This window comes from Rattus norvegicus, chromosome 2, assembly GCF_021556685.1.
Source record: "Rattus norvegicus strain SHRSP/BbbUtx chromosome 2, alternate assembly SHRSP_T2T, whole genome shotgun sequence".
Lineage (NCBI taxonomy): Eukaryota > Metazoa > Chordata > Mammalia > Rodentia > Muridae > Rattus > Rattus norvegicus.
The window spans coordinates 121,607,392-121,621,781 of NC_141535.1; the positions used below are offsets into that span (position 1 = coordinate 121,607,392).

The 14,390-nt window shown below is 36.3% G+C and overlaps 1 protein-coding gene across 4 annotated transcripts in view; it reads left to right on the top strand.

Annotated features, from left to right (window-relative positions):
- Positions 1-14,390, top strand: part of Afg2a (AAA ATPase AFG2A) — a 191,026-nt gene that overhangs the window by 55,834 nt on the left and 120,802 nt on the right.

Sequence of the window (14,390 nt, forward strand, 5' to 3'; positions counted from 1 at the left end):
GGTTATTGGATTTATATCTTTTTTTTTTTTAAGTTTGTTTTTGTTGCATTGCTTCTTTAGTTTTTCATTAAAAAGATGCCGGGCAATGTGGAATGGGTTTACTGTTTTGTTACCTACTTCAAATTTACTAATTTTTAAATATGGACAACAGAAACTTCACGTTCTTAACGAACCAATCTCTCAAGGTTCAGGAAAGTTCCAGATCAAGTTTTGACTATGCATGACCCATTTGTACTGCTGTGTAGGGCACTTGAAAAATCTGGTCCCGGTTCCATTCTCAGGTAGCTGTAATCAGTGCCGTGGGGTGTTGGAGGATGTCCTTTTCTGTGTGAAGAACTAGGATTGGACTGGACTAGCCAGCTTCTTCCTAACTCAGGACAGCATACCCTTTTATCTCAATTACAAGGAGAAATGGAGAGAATGCCTGGGACCACTTAGGGAACTACCCTGTTAATGCAAGTATTTTGTAACTCTCCAATGTTCCTCTGTCCCCTCTGCTGCCAGAAACTTTCAGTGTATTTCACTTGAACATTAACTATTTAAGATTTTTTTTTCTATCTAGTTTAGACTTTAGGAAAATGGTATAGGATTTTCATCTTTGCCATGGTAAATGTATTTCATACTCAATAAAATTAGGTCACCTACCATAACTTTGTAGAAGTGCTATCATGGCCATCACTTTACTATATTAGAATGAAAATAATAATGGATTCTTTTCTCCCAGTATGGACCTAACTTTGTGTGTGTGTGTGTGTGTGTGTGTGTGTGTGTGTGTGTGTGTGTGTGTGTGTGTGTGCGCTTTTTAAACTGTGATTTTTAAAAAAACCCTTTTGAAGATAAGAAGGATCCTTGCTATTAGATGAACACTTTTTAGTTAACATTTGGCCTTATGGTGAAGGCTCTTGGACAAATGCAGGTAAGAGGACTTGCTTCTTCTTGCTGCTGGCTGTGTTTATACAAGCTACCTGAGGTCTGAACTTTTGTGAAGACCTGGATCAGTGCTGAACATCAGAGATTGGTGTGAAAGGTAGCACTGAATTTTAACAAGTAGTATAGAATGTGATGATGAGATCCTTAAAGACTTCCTCATTCAAATAAAGGTTCTGAATCCAGGAACAAATATCGGTTGCCATTCCTGGGTGGGTGGTCCTCGGTTCTATAAGAAAGCAGGCAAAGCAAGACAAAAGGAGCAAGCTAGTAAGCAGCACCCCTTCATGTTTTCTGCATCAGCTCCTGCCTCCAGGTTCCTACCCTGTTTGAGTTTCTGTCCTGAATTTTTAATATCAAGAAGAGTAATTTGGAAGCATAAGCCCTTTCTTCCCCAAGTCGTTTTGATCATGGTGTTCCACCATAGCAAAAGAAACCTTAATTTAACTAGGATGTATGTATAGCTTTTTCTGAGCTGGTTTGCGTTCTTTAGGTATATTCCCAGGAGTGAAGAAAGGTCATATGTTAGTTCTGATTTTAGTTTTTTGAAGCCTGGATACTGATTTCCAAAGTGGCCTACACTACTTGGACATTCCCACCAGCAGGGTTTAAGTGCGCTTTTTTGCCTTTGTCCTCTCAGCATTTGCAGTTTTCTTGATGGTTGCCATTCTAACTGGTATGTAGTGAAGCCTCAGTTTAGTTTTGATTTGCATTTTCCTCCTTGTTAAGGATATTTAAGATTATTTTAATGTACTTACTGGCCTTTTGAAAACTGTCTGTTCCATTCAAATTGGCCACTTATTGATTGATTTGGGAGATGAGTAATTTTTTTAATTCTTTAACTTTATGAATTTTATTGTTCTCTGATTTATAGTTGGCAAAGATTTTCTACAGCCTGCTCCATCATTGAGATGATTATTTTTATGCAGCTTTTAAATTTTATTTAATTCTATTTCTTTATTTTTTATTGTTACTTTCTAAGTTGTTTATACCCTTTCACAAAGTAATTACGTATTATGTCTCAAACAGTACCTTCCCCATCCTTGTACTTTCAGAGTATTAAATCTTCAGTCTTGATTTCATTTATGTATTTAATTTTTTGAGATTTTAGTGTAACTACATAATTTTTCCCTACCTTTTTCTTCCAAATCAGATTTACCAGCATCATTTATTGACAAGGCTACTTTCCTCCAATAAATGTTTGGGGCACTTTCTTCAAAAGTCACTTGACTGTAGCTGCATGAGTTTCCTTGGGGGCTCTTTATTATATTATCTTCTTTTGGTCTGTTTGTCTGTTATTCTTCCGGTACCACATTGTTTTTGTCTGAGATACAATTTGAAGCTAGGTATTCCGATACCTTTAGCAATTGCTCTTTCAGCTGAAGATTGCTTTGGTTATTTGGAGTATTTTGTGCTTTCAAATGGATTTTGTTTTAATTTTTGTGAAGAATCTCATCGAATTTTGAAAGGGATTACTAAATTGGATCTATGTAATATATAATAATTTCAATAAACCAGTCATTTTCAAATATTTAGACACTGAGATATTTCCATCTTCCAGTGTTTAGTTTGATAAGACATTATTAGTAAGGGTCCTATTCCACAGTCCCAGATGACACAGAGCTCACTGTGTAACTCTCTAACTTAAGCTGGCTTCAGACTTTCTGCTTCAATATTCCATGTGATAGAACTACAGGTGTGAGATGTTTTATTTTCTTCTTTAAGCCTTTTGCTATAGTTCTGGGTTTAGCCCTTCCCAAACCTTGGTTACTTTAGGTACGTATGTTCAAAAAAAAAATGTACAGTATCACCACAGAGTCTTTACATAGTCAAACAGCAAAATTCAAGTACCATATGACCAGGATGGCCAGGATCAGAACAGTTGCTTCGATAAGTAGTAGAATAGCCTAAAATTGACAAGAGACACCAGTGGTGGAACAACTGGGGAGACGTGCAATGAACTTAGCTTCTGTTTTCCTAATAACTAATTCAACCTATTAGTTTTCTATATCATTTAAAAATGTGTTAGACAATCTTATGTCATTAAACTCTAAGTTTTAACTTTTTTTCAGGAACTGATAATAATAAAGCACTCCAGTTGCTATCCAAAAGGGTGTTAAGAGAGCTAAGCTTGTGCTTTTAGTTTCATTGTAGTTATAAGATAGTTGGTTTTGTTTTCCTTTTGGATACTACCTTCCTGTCACAAGTTTCCTTCGAACACGTAGTAAAGAAAGCAAATGTTATCCATAGGTAGAAGTGTAACATTTTCTTTTTAACTGTAAGAGTATCATAAAAGGGGGGAAAGCACTAAATTATTCTTAAGATGGTGGTTGTGGAAAAACAAAATCGTGCTTGCCGATACAAGAATACCTTGACTGTTTTATATAAAAAATATTATAAGAATGACTTGTAAAAGTACATATTTTATCCTTTCATGGTTGACTGTTGAGCTTATAATATTTAGGTTCTATTTACTATGTTTTGCTGAAAGCTAGAAATATAAAAACAACTTTTATATAGGTTAAAAGTATCTGGTTCTATGATTGTTGAGTCACTTTTAAATTTGAATAAAACTTCCTCCCTTTTATTGCAAATGAGTTTGGAACTGATGTTGGGATTACCCAAGAACAAAAGTTATATGTTGATTATTTTAGAACTGTTAGTTGAATTAGTTTGGAATTTTTTTTTTTTACTTTTTTTTTAAAAAATGTATTCATTTATTATATATAAGTACACTGTAGCTGTCTTCAGATACACCAGAAGAGGGCATCGGATCTCTTTACAGATGGTTGTGAACCACCATGTGGTTGCTGGGAATTGAACTCAGGACCTCTGGAAGAGTAGTCCAGTGTTCTTAACCACTGAGCCATCTCTCCAGCCCTTTTTTTTACTGAAATTTTTTTATTTACATTTCAATTGTTATCCCCTTTCCCTGTTTCCTGTCCATAAACCCTGTATTCCATCTCCCTACTCCCTTCTTCTGTGAGGGTGTTTCCCCACTCACCCACCTTTTCCCACCTCCCCACCCTGACATTCACCTGCACTGGAGGTCCAACCTTGGTAGGACCAAGGGCTTCTCCTCCCATTGATGCCCAACAAGGCTATCCTCTGCTACATAGGCAGCTGGGTCCATGGGTCTCTCCATGTGTACTCTTTGGGTAGTGGTTTAGTCCCTGGGAGCTCTGGTTGTTGTCATTGTTGTTCCTATGGGGTTGTGAGCTCCTTCAGCTCCTTCCTTCAATCCTTTTCTCTAATTCCTTGAATGGGGACCCCATTCTCAGTTCAATGGTTTGCTGTGAGCATTCGCCTCTGTATTTGTCATGCTCTGGAAGAGCCTCCCAGGAGACAGCTATATCAGGCTCTTGTCAGCATGCACTTCTTAGCATCAGCCATATTGTCTGGGCGTTGGGATATTGGGAGGCTATATGTATATGGGCTGTATCCTCAGGTGGAGCAGGCTCTGAATGGCCATTCCTTCAGTCTCTGCTCCAAACTTTGTCTCTGTATTCTATGTATCCTACGGATATCTTTGTTCCCTCTTTTAAGGACTAATGCATCACACTTTGGTCTTCCTTCTTGAGCTTCATATAATTTTGTAATCCGAGCTTTTGGGCTAATACCCACTTATCAATGAGTGCATACCATGTATGGTTTTTTTTTTGTTTTTTTTTTTGTGATTGTGTTACCTCACTCAGGATATTTTCTAGTTCCATCCATTTGCCTATGAATTTCATGAAGTGATCATTTTTAATAGATGCATAGTATTCCATTGTGTAGATGTACCACATTTTCTGTATCCATTCTTCTGTTGAAGGACATCTGGGTTTCTAGCTTCTGGCTATTATAAATAAGACTGCTAATGAACATAGTGGAACTTGTATCTTTGTTGTATATTGGAACATCTTTTGGGTATATGCCCAGGAGAGGTATAGCTGGGTCCTCAAGTAGGTTTATGTCTAATTTTCTGAGGAACTTCCAGACTGATTTCCAGAGTGGTTGTAGCAGCTTGCAGTCCCACCAACAATGGAGGAGTGTTCCTCTTTCTCCACATCCTCACCAACATCTATTATCACCTGAGTTTTTTTTTTTTAATTTTAGACATTCTGACTGGTGTGAGGTGGAGTCTCAGGCTTGTTTTGATTTGTATTTCCCTGATGACTAATGATGTTGAATAGTTCTTTAGGTACTTCTGAGCCATTTGACATTCCTCAGCTGAGAATTCGTTGTTTAGCTCTGTACCCCATTTTTTAAAAATTTTTTATTAGATATATTCTTTATATTTCAAATGTTATTCCACTTCCCAGTTTCCTGAAGTCCCCATTCCCTCTCCTTCCCCCCCCATAGGGTATTCCCCCTTATTGCCCCCCCCCATATTCCTCTTCAGTTGGGGTCCAACCTTGGCAAGACCAAGGGCTTCCCCTTCCACTGGTACCTCAACAAGGCTATTTTATACTACATATGCAATTGGAGCCCTGGGTTATTTGACTCTCTGGAGTCTAACTTCTTGAGTACTTTGTATATATTGAATATTAGCTCTCTCTTGGGTGTTGGATGGGTAAAGATCTTTTTCCAATTGGTTAGAGAAGCTTTGCAATTTTATGAGGTCCCATTTGTCGATTCTTGATCTTAGAGCATAAGCCATTGGTGTTCTGTTCAGTAAATTTCCCCCAGTGCCCATGTTTTCAAGGCTCTTCCCCACTTTTTCTTCTATTAGTTTGACTATATCTGATTTAATGTGGAGATCTTTGATCCATTTAGACTTGAGTTTTGTACACAGCGATTAGATCGGAGCGATTTGCATTCTTGTACATGCTGACCTCCAGTTGAACCAGCACCATTTGTTGAAAATGCTACCTCTTTTTCCACTGGCTTTAGCTCTTTTCTCAAAGAACAAGTGACCTTAGATGTGTGGGTTCATTCTGGGTCTGCAATTCTATTCCACTGGTCTATCTGTCTGTCTCTGTACCAATACCATACAGTTTTTATCACTATTACTCTGTAATACAGCTTGAGTTAAGGGATGGTGATTCCCCCCAGAAATTCTTTTATTGTTGAGGCCCGTCTATGTTAATTTTCGCTATTCTGGGTTTTTTGATATTCCAAATGAAATTGCAAATTGCTCTTTCTAACTCTATGAAGAATTGAGATGAAATTTTGATGGGGATTGCGTTGAATCTGTAGATTGCTTTTGGCAAGATGGCCAATTTTACAATATTAATCCTGACAATCCATGAGTATGGGAGATCTTTCCATCCTCTGCAATCTTCTTCAATTTCTTTCTTCAGAGACTTGAAGTTCTTGTCATACAGATCTTTTACTTGCTTGGTTAGATCCACACCAAGGTATTTTATGTTATTTGTGACTATTGTGAAGGGTGTCATTTTCCTAATTTCTTTCTTAACCTGTTTATCCTTTGAGTAGAGGAAGGCTACTGATTTGTTTGCATTAATTTTATACCCAGCCACTTTGGTGAAGTTGTTTATCAGGTTTAGGAGTTCTCTGGTGGAATTTTTGGGGTCACTTAAGTATACTATCATGTCATCTGAAAGTAGTAATATTTTGACTTCTTCCTTTCCAATTTGTATCTTTTTGACCTCCTTTTGTTGTCTGATTGTTCTCAGTAGGAGTTCGAGTACTATATTAAGTAAGTAGGAAGAGAGTGGGCAGCCTTGTCTAGTTCCTGATTTTAGTGGGATTGCTTTACATTTCTCTACATTTAGTTTGATGTTAGCTACTGGTTTGTTGTATATTGTATATTGTTTTTACTATATTTAGGTGTGCTGTCAAGCTGCTAACATTCTTTCTCCAGTTTTTTTTTTTTTTTTGGGGGGGGGAGGCATTCAGAGCTATGAGTTTTCCTCTTAGCACTGCCTTCACTGTGTCCTATAAGTTTGGGTATGTTGAACCTTCATTGTCATTAAATTGTAAAAAGTCTTAGCTTTCTTTATTTCTTCCTTGACCAAGTTATCCTTGAGTAGAGTGTTGTTCAACTTCCGTGTGATGTCAGCTTTTTGTTGTTTTTGTTGTTATTGAAGACCATTGTTAGTCCATGGTGATCTGTTAGGATCCATGGAATTATTTCAGTCTTCTTGTATCTGTTGAGGCCTGATTTGTGACTGGTTATATGGTCAGTTTTGGAGATGGTACTATGAGGTGCTGAGAAGAAGGTGTATTCTTTTGTTTTAGGATGACATGTTCTATAGATACCTATTAAATCCATTTGTTCTTAATTTTGTTATTTTCTCCTTGTCTCTGTTTAGTTTTTATTTCCATGATCTGTCCATCGATGAGAGTGGGTGTTGAAGTCTACTATTATTGTGTGAGGTGCAATGTGTGAATGTAGGTGCCCTTGCATTTGGAGTATGGATATTCAGGATTGAGAGTCCATCTTGGTGCATTTTTTCTTTGATGAATATGAAGTGTCCTTCCTTATCTTTTTTAATAGCTTTTGTTTGAATGTCAATTTTATTCGATGTTTAAATGGCTATTCCAGATTGTTTCTTAGTATTATTTGCATTGAACATTGTTTTCCAGCCTTCTACTCTGAGATAGCGTCTGTCTTTGTCACTAAGGTCTGTTTCCTGTATGCAGCAAAATTCTGGGTCCTATTTACTTATCCAGTTTGTTATTCTATGTCTTTTTCTTGGGGCATTGAGTCCGTCCATTGATGTTAAGAGATACTAAGGAATAGTGTGATTGTTGTTTCATGTTATTTTTGTTGTTAGAAGTGGACTTATGTTGGTGTGACTCTCTTCTGTTGGGTTAGTTGAAATTAGAATTCTTTGTTGCTTTTTCTAGCATATAGTTTTCCTTCTTGTGTTGGAGTTTTCCATCTGTTATTCTTTGTAGGGCAAAATTTGTGGAAAGATATTGTGTAAATTTGGTTTTGTCATGGAGTATCTTGGATTCTCCATCTATGTTAATTGAGAATTTGGCTGGATATAGTAGCCTGGACTGGCATTTGTGTTCTCTTAGGGTCTATATGACATCTGCCCAGGATCTCCTGGCTTTCATAGTCTCTGTTGAAATGTCTGTTGTAATTCTGATAGGTCTGCTTTTATATATTATTTGACATTTTCCCTTACTGCTTTTAATATTCTTTGTTTTGTGCATTTGGTGGTTTGACTTATTATGTGACAAGAGGAATTTCTTTTCTGTTCCAATCTATTTGGAGTTCCGTAGGCCTCTTGTATGTTTATGGACATCTCTTTCTTTGGGTTAGGGAAGTTTTCTCCTATAATTTTGTTGAAGATATTTACTGGCCCTTTAATTTGGGAATCTTCACTTTCTTCTATATCTATCATCCTTAGATTTGATCTCATTGTGTCTTGGATTTCTTGGATGTTTTGGGTTAGGAGGTTTTTGTTTTTTACATTTTCTTTGTTGGTTATGCCAATGTTTTCTATGGTATCTTCTGCCCCTGAGAGTCTGTCTTCTATCCCCTGTATTCTTTTGATAATGCTTGCATGTCTATGACTCATGATCTTTTTCCTAGGTTTTCTATCTCTAGGGTTGTCTCCCTTTTTGATTTCTTTATTGTTTCTATTGTTATTTTTAGATCCTGGATGATTATTTGTTCAATTCTTTCACCTGTTTGGTTGTGTTTTCCTTAACAGATTCTTTAACAGATTTTTCGTGTTTCATCTTTAAGAGCTTCTACTTATTTACCTGTGTTTTCCTGTATTTCTTTATTAATTTATTAATTTCCTTCTTAAAGTCCTCTATCATAATGAGATGCGATTTTAAATCCATATCTTGTTCTTTTGGTGTGTTGGGGTATATCCTGTATTTGCTTGTTGGGAGAAGTAGGCTCTGATGATGCCAAGTAGTCTTGGTTTCTGTTGTTTAGATTCCTGAGCTTGCCTCTTGTCATCTGATTGTCTCTGGTGTTAGCTAGTCTGGCTGTCCCTTACAGTGACTTGTGCCTCAAATAAGCCTGTGTGTCAGCACTTCTGAGACAGGCTTTTTCCCCAGCAGTATCTGGGTACAGAGAGCTTTGTCATAGCGTCAGCTCTGGGTGCAGGAGGAAACTGGAGGTATCCTCTCCCAGACTGCTTCTTGGTTCTTGTGTCCTGAAGGCTCCAGATGGGTCCCTCACAGCACAAGTGGTGGTCTTTCCTCTACTCTCAGGTATGTCAGTGTTCATGGAGACTGGCTTTCAGCTCTGGTTGCAGATGGAGACAGGAAGGATCATTTTCCTGACTGCTTCTTGGTCCCTTTGTCTAGAGGGCTCTAGGCGAGTTCCTGTTTGGCCAGAAGTGTGAGTAGAAGTGGTGTTCTCCCCTGAGCTCTCAGGATTGTCTGCACTTCAAACTTCGTACAATATTAATAGTAATGTAGTGCCATTTTTCCATGTGGTACTCACTAAGTGTTTATAGAACATTTGAAAAAGTATTGGTGAACATATAATAAAACAAATTTTCTTTTAATATGTACAGTTAATTAGAATATTTAGACATCTAATGCACTGTAGTCAGAAAATGTGAGTGATCTACACTTTTCAATATTTTAGTGATCTTTCAGAAAAATCAATTTTTGGTCAGATATTCTTACATTACTTTCTTCCTGGCAATTTGGTATTGCAGTTACTCTTCTCTGACACAAGATGGTGATGCTCACCTGTAATGCTTTAAGTGCAGGTTCCAAAGTAGATGCTAAGGAAATGAGTGGAAGTGGCTCTTCTTCCAGAAATAACAATGGATAACCTCCATGTTGATGTGTGCATTGTGTAATTTATGTAAGAGATTTAGATTTGTGTGAGTTAGAGAGCCATAAGATGAGAGCTTTAGGAAAGGGGAAAGTTAAGCAATGAAGTGATTAATTGAGTAATCATGGTAGGCTAAATAAAACAATACAGATGCAGAAGTCACCAATGTGTACTTATTGATTCTTTTTCTTTTTTTTTTTTTGACATTCTGAAAAGGGAGGGCTGTGGTGTCCAAATTTAGATTGGAGTGTCTGGGCTACAGAGATAGTTCAGCAATACCTCCTATGCCCTCTTGTGATATGGTATACATTAATGCATGCAGGTAAAGCACTCATTTATGTAAAATAAAAATAAGTAAAGCTTTAAAAAAAAGCAGATCTGGAAGTCTTAGGGAATTTGCTGCAAAGCAGCATACTGACCTTTTTGAGAGCATATAAACATCCTCTGACTTGGATTTGAGTTGATTACCCAGCCACGTGTATTGTCGACATCCTTGGATTTTGCTTGAGAATGTTTAAGTTTTCTAATACTACAGATTTTATCATAGAGACTTGATGTGACAGGAAAGGGAAATATGGGGATGGGGGCGCGTCTTAGTAAAGAAAGGGAGGGGAAAAGGAGAGAGGGATGGAATGGAGGGACAGAGATTAGGATGTAATAAATAAATAGATAAAATTATATCAATAAATTTCATCAGTAAGAAAATACTTTTGAACAAAAATAAAATCTTAAATTGAAATAGTGGAAGAAAATTTTAGCAAGTCAGGTGGAGGCAAGGCTTTGTACTCCTCAGCTCCTCTCCAAACCTTTGGTTATCTTTGACAGCAGTTTTTCCCAGACCTCACATCACCTCTGCCTTACTTAGTTCAAAGCTCTATCTACTAGGAGGGCACTTTCTTTCCAACTATACTAGCTGGTCTTCAGCTCTTCAGTAGGAAGGTTCTTCTACACTGTACTGTTGAGGTATTGGTCTAGAGATTTTAGCAGTCCTTCAGTAACTTTAGTCAGCTCATTCAGTCTTGCTTTGGTTGTATTTTTATATGTTGTGGTGCAATTCTATGTAATGTAAATTATCTTCCTGTTCTTTCCCACACTACCTTACTACAAGGTCATCATCACCTGGTTTTTATAGAACAGGAAGGACAGGTAATTCACAATAACTGAATAACAGTGTTGCCTTCCATGACTAAGCAGTCTGTGATCAAGAATAAATGTGTGACCTAAAGTGACTTGATAAAATGACTTTATGGCAGGCTTACTCAGAGTTGTGATTTGTTCTTAAAAAAGAAAATCCACAGGCTGGAGAGATGGCTCAGTGTAAGAGTGCTGGCTGCTCTTCAGAGGATCAGGGTTCAGTTTCCTGCACCCACATGGTTAGATTGCTAGATTCCTCCACTCAATTTTCTGTAACCAGTTCTAGGGGATCTCTCACACAGACATGTATGCAGGAAAACCACAAATGCACGTGAAATGAAATTAAATAAATTACTGTAAAAAATAATTGTAACACAGTAAGCCAGTTATAAGATTGCCTTTTAGATGTCTGTTTTCATCGCATCATCTTTACTTTGTGTGTTAAAGTGCAGGAAAGTATTTATGATAGTGCATAAAGACAGGTTAGCGTATTTTATATAATTAGAAATGGGAGCACCGGGGCTGGGGATTTAGCTCAGTGGTAGAGCGCTTACCTAGGAAGCACAAGGCCCTGGGTTCGGTCCCCAGCTCTGAAAAAAAGAACCAAAAAAAAAAAAAGATATGGGAGCACCATAAAAAGCACTGAGCAAGGTGAACAAGATACATTTTACAATATTTATTAGATTTTTAAAAAATTTCTCTTATTCTATATTTGAAGAGTTAACACTCCTTTTGCTTCCTTTTTAATGGAGTTTCTGCCCTTTTTTCAGACATTGGCCAAGACCTAACATTTTAATTAGCACAATAACTTTATGAGGCTTACTCTTAACTTCTGTAAAATGCTTTAAGTGATTATATGCTTAATATTTGTATATCTTTTACCTATCCATATCTGTAATCCATAATGGTGTTTTTGGTAGTCACATTATATTACTTGATGACCTGAGTACTGTTTGGGGCAAAGGAGAAAAGATGAGGTATGGCAAAGGCAAGGAAATGTGAAGTTGGGTGTGGTGGCTATTTTGTATTTCTCTAACTTTATATATTTGACAATTAAAATAGAGTAAGCATTTGTAACTTACAAGTAGCTAATATGTTTTCTTTATGCTCCTAGGAAATTTTAATAGAAGTCGAAGGGCACTGAGCTAGGTATAAAACTGAGTAGATAGTGGGACACCCCTGTCCTTGGTACCTATGCTTGTGGCATTTGGAAGTCCAGACACATGCATTTGTATGCCATTGTATTTGGTTTTCATGTATCAGAACAGCAATGAATAGTTACTTTATAGGCTGTACAGCTTAAATTATATAGTCTCTGGTCCCTGAACCAAAAAATGAAGTTCTGTGGACCATAACACTTAAAGCTTTTAGTATTATTAGATCATTTACCAGATACTTGTTTAGTACCAGTGTGTTCTATGCAGTAAATGAGGTTATATAGAAGGGAGTCCAGGCATACTCTACAAAAATGTTCAACATTTTTTGTCAGTTACAATACAGTTTGCAGAAAGCTAATACTTAGTAAAGATCTGGTGCATGTTCACATAGTGATACTCTTTAGGAAAAGAGCCCAACAGTTGCCTAGCATCATGTAGATGCTGCAACCCATTTTCTCTCTCATGTTCTCCTGGTTTGTATGCTTGCTTTTAAATTGTATTTGAATGTGTTTCTCTTATAGTACTTGTTATCATACAGGATATCTGATTCTATTTGCAAGAATTGTTATCTGTTGTGTTCATTGATATGTCTAGTACGTAAAACACATAGCAGTAGTAAGTATGAGAAAGACCTGCCTTACATGTTCTTAACTTATTTTTGCCTTGGGAAAACATCAGTCTTTTATATATTAGCTATAATTTTAATGAACTAAATTGTGTAAGTCTTTAAGTTCTGTTACATGTATTTCTCTGAAAAAAATTAGAGAAGAGGGTCCTATTTTGGTTTGTTTTTGAGATGGGCCGTTGCTCTGTAACCCAGGCTGGCTTAAAATTTACTGTCTTCCCCTTATACTTGTCTGTTACCACAAAAGATTTGAACTATTTAAAATAGTTCATATTGTTTATGTATCACATTTAAGTCGTATGTGTCTTAGTTATTTCTATTTTTGAAATTCAGTTTTCCCTTTCAACGGAGAGTAATGATAGGGAATCATTTAGTCCAAATGGTAGGCTAAATAAAAGTATGCTGTATTAAAGTAAAAACTTAAATACAAAAAGTATGTTGTCTGATTTTTATACCCCAAATATTAACATCCTTATCTTATATTTATACAGTTTTAAAAGACCATTCCCTAAAAACCACAGGGCACAAACATTTTCTTTCAATTTCTTGACTTAAAATAACCCTGGAGTAAAAATTAACCCCTGATTGATTTTAAGGTAGGCACAGAAGCTAAAGTGATCATATTATCAGTTATCCAAAAAGTTTTTAACAGTCGATCAAGTTAGCCTAAGGATAACAGAGAGTTCTATCTGTTTGAATGGATCATAACTCTCACCCATGTGATCCAAATTTGAGAGGAGTATATTTTGTCATGAACTTTAGAGATGGGAATAAAAACATTGAAGATAACCAGTAATAGGTGCATTACAATTTAACAATATTTTGATGACACTTTTAATAAGTTAAAATTTTTACTATGCAGGAATATACATATCCAATTTTAAAGTACTTGGTAAATCAGAATTCATTTGAACCAGCTTTAACTTTAATGAATATCTGAGCTATCCAAGAAGCTAGGCATCTCTGTATGCAAGGGAGCATAATAAACTATTGAAATGGCTTGTTCTATGGTGTGGTTAAAGAGAAGGTCTTATTGTGAATAAGAGAGAGAATTTCCATAGGCAAATGAAGAATTCAGGACATAGAGAAAAAGAAACTAGACTGAACATGGCCATGGCTATCTGTGAAAGAAGCAAGAACATGCACATTTAGCCAGTAAATTTAAAGCTTGTTCTAATACCTAGTATTTTAAATACTTAGGTCTGAGGTACAGATATTTAACTATCATTCATATATATATATATATATATATATATATATATATATATATATATATATATAACATTGCTCTTTATCAATGATGTCTTTTATAGAACATGGCAGCCCAACCTGCTTTTTGTTGTGTTCCTCTTTCCTTTGCCACTGAGGACACTTTTTTCTAAGATAAATCAATGTTTACTTTTTATAGCTTATGTCCATTTAAAAATACTTCATTTTCCTAACTGTATTAACAGTATACTTGCAAAGACACCAGTGATTATAGAAAATTTAGTCTCGCTGCCTACCCAACTCTAAAGTAAGCTCCAGTAACATTGTACTCTGTTCTGTGAACTCTGCTCTTCCATCGCAATTAAATTTGCTATTAGTCATTTTGATACAGGAATTAGACAAAAAAAAAATCTGAATCCAGTCAGGTTACTGGTTTATTTTTAGTTCATAACATACCGCGTTTTTTTTTTCTTCCCCATCATAACTATTGTTCTGGTTCAGTTCTTTGCCAGGGTTATTGTTGTTGTTCTGAAATGATTTCTCTGACACTGTGTTTTTCTTCTTCTATTTTGTTTTATAATCTTCTTTCTAAATGTATGTCTGCGAAGACAGCACTGCCTGCTGAAGAACT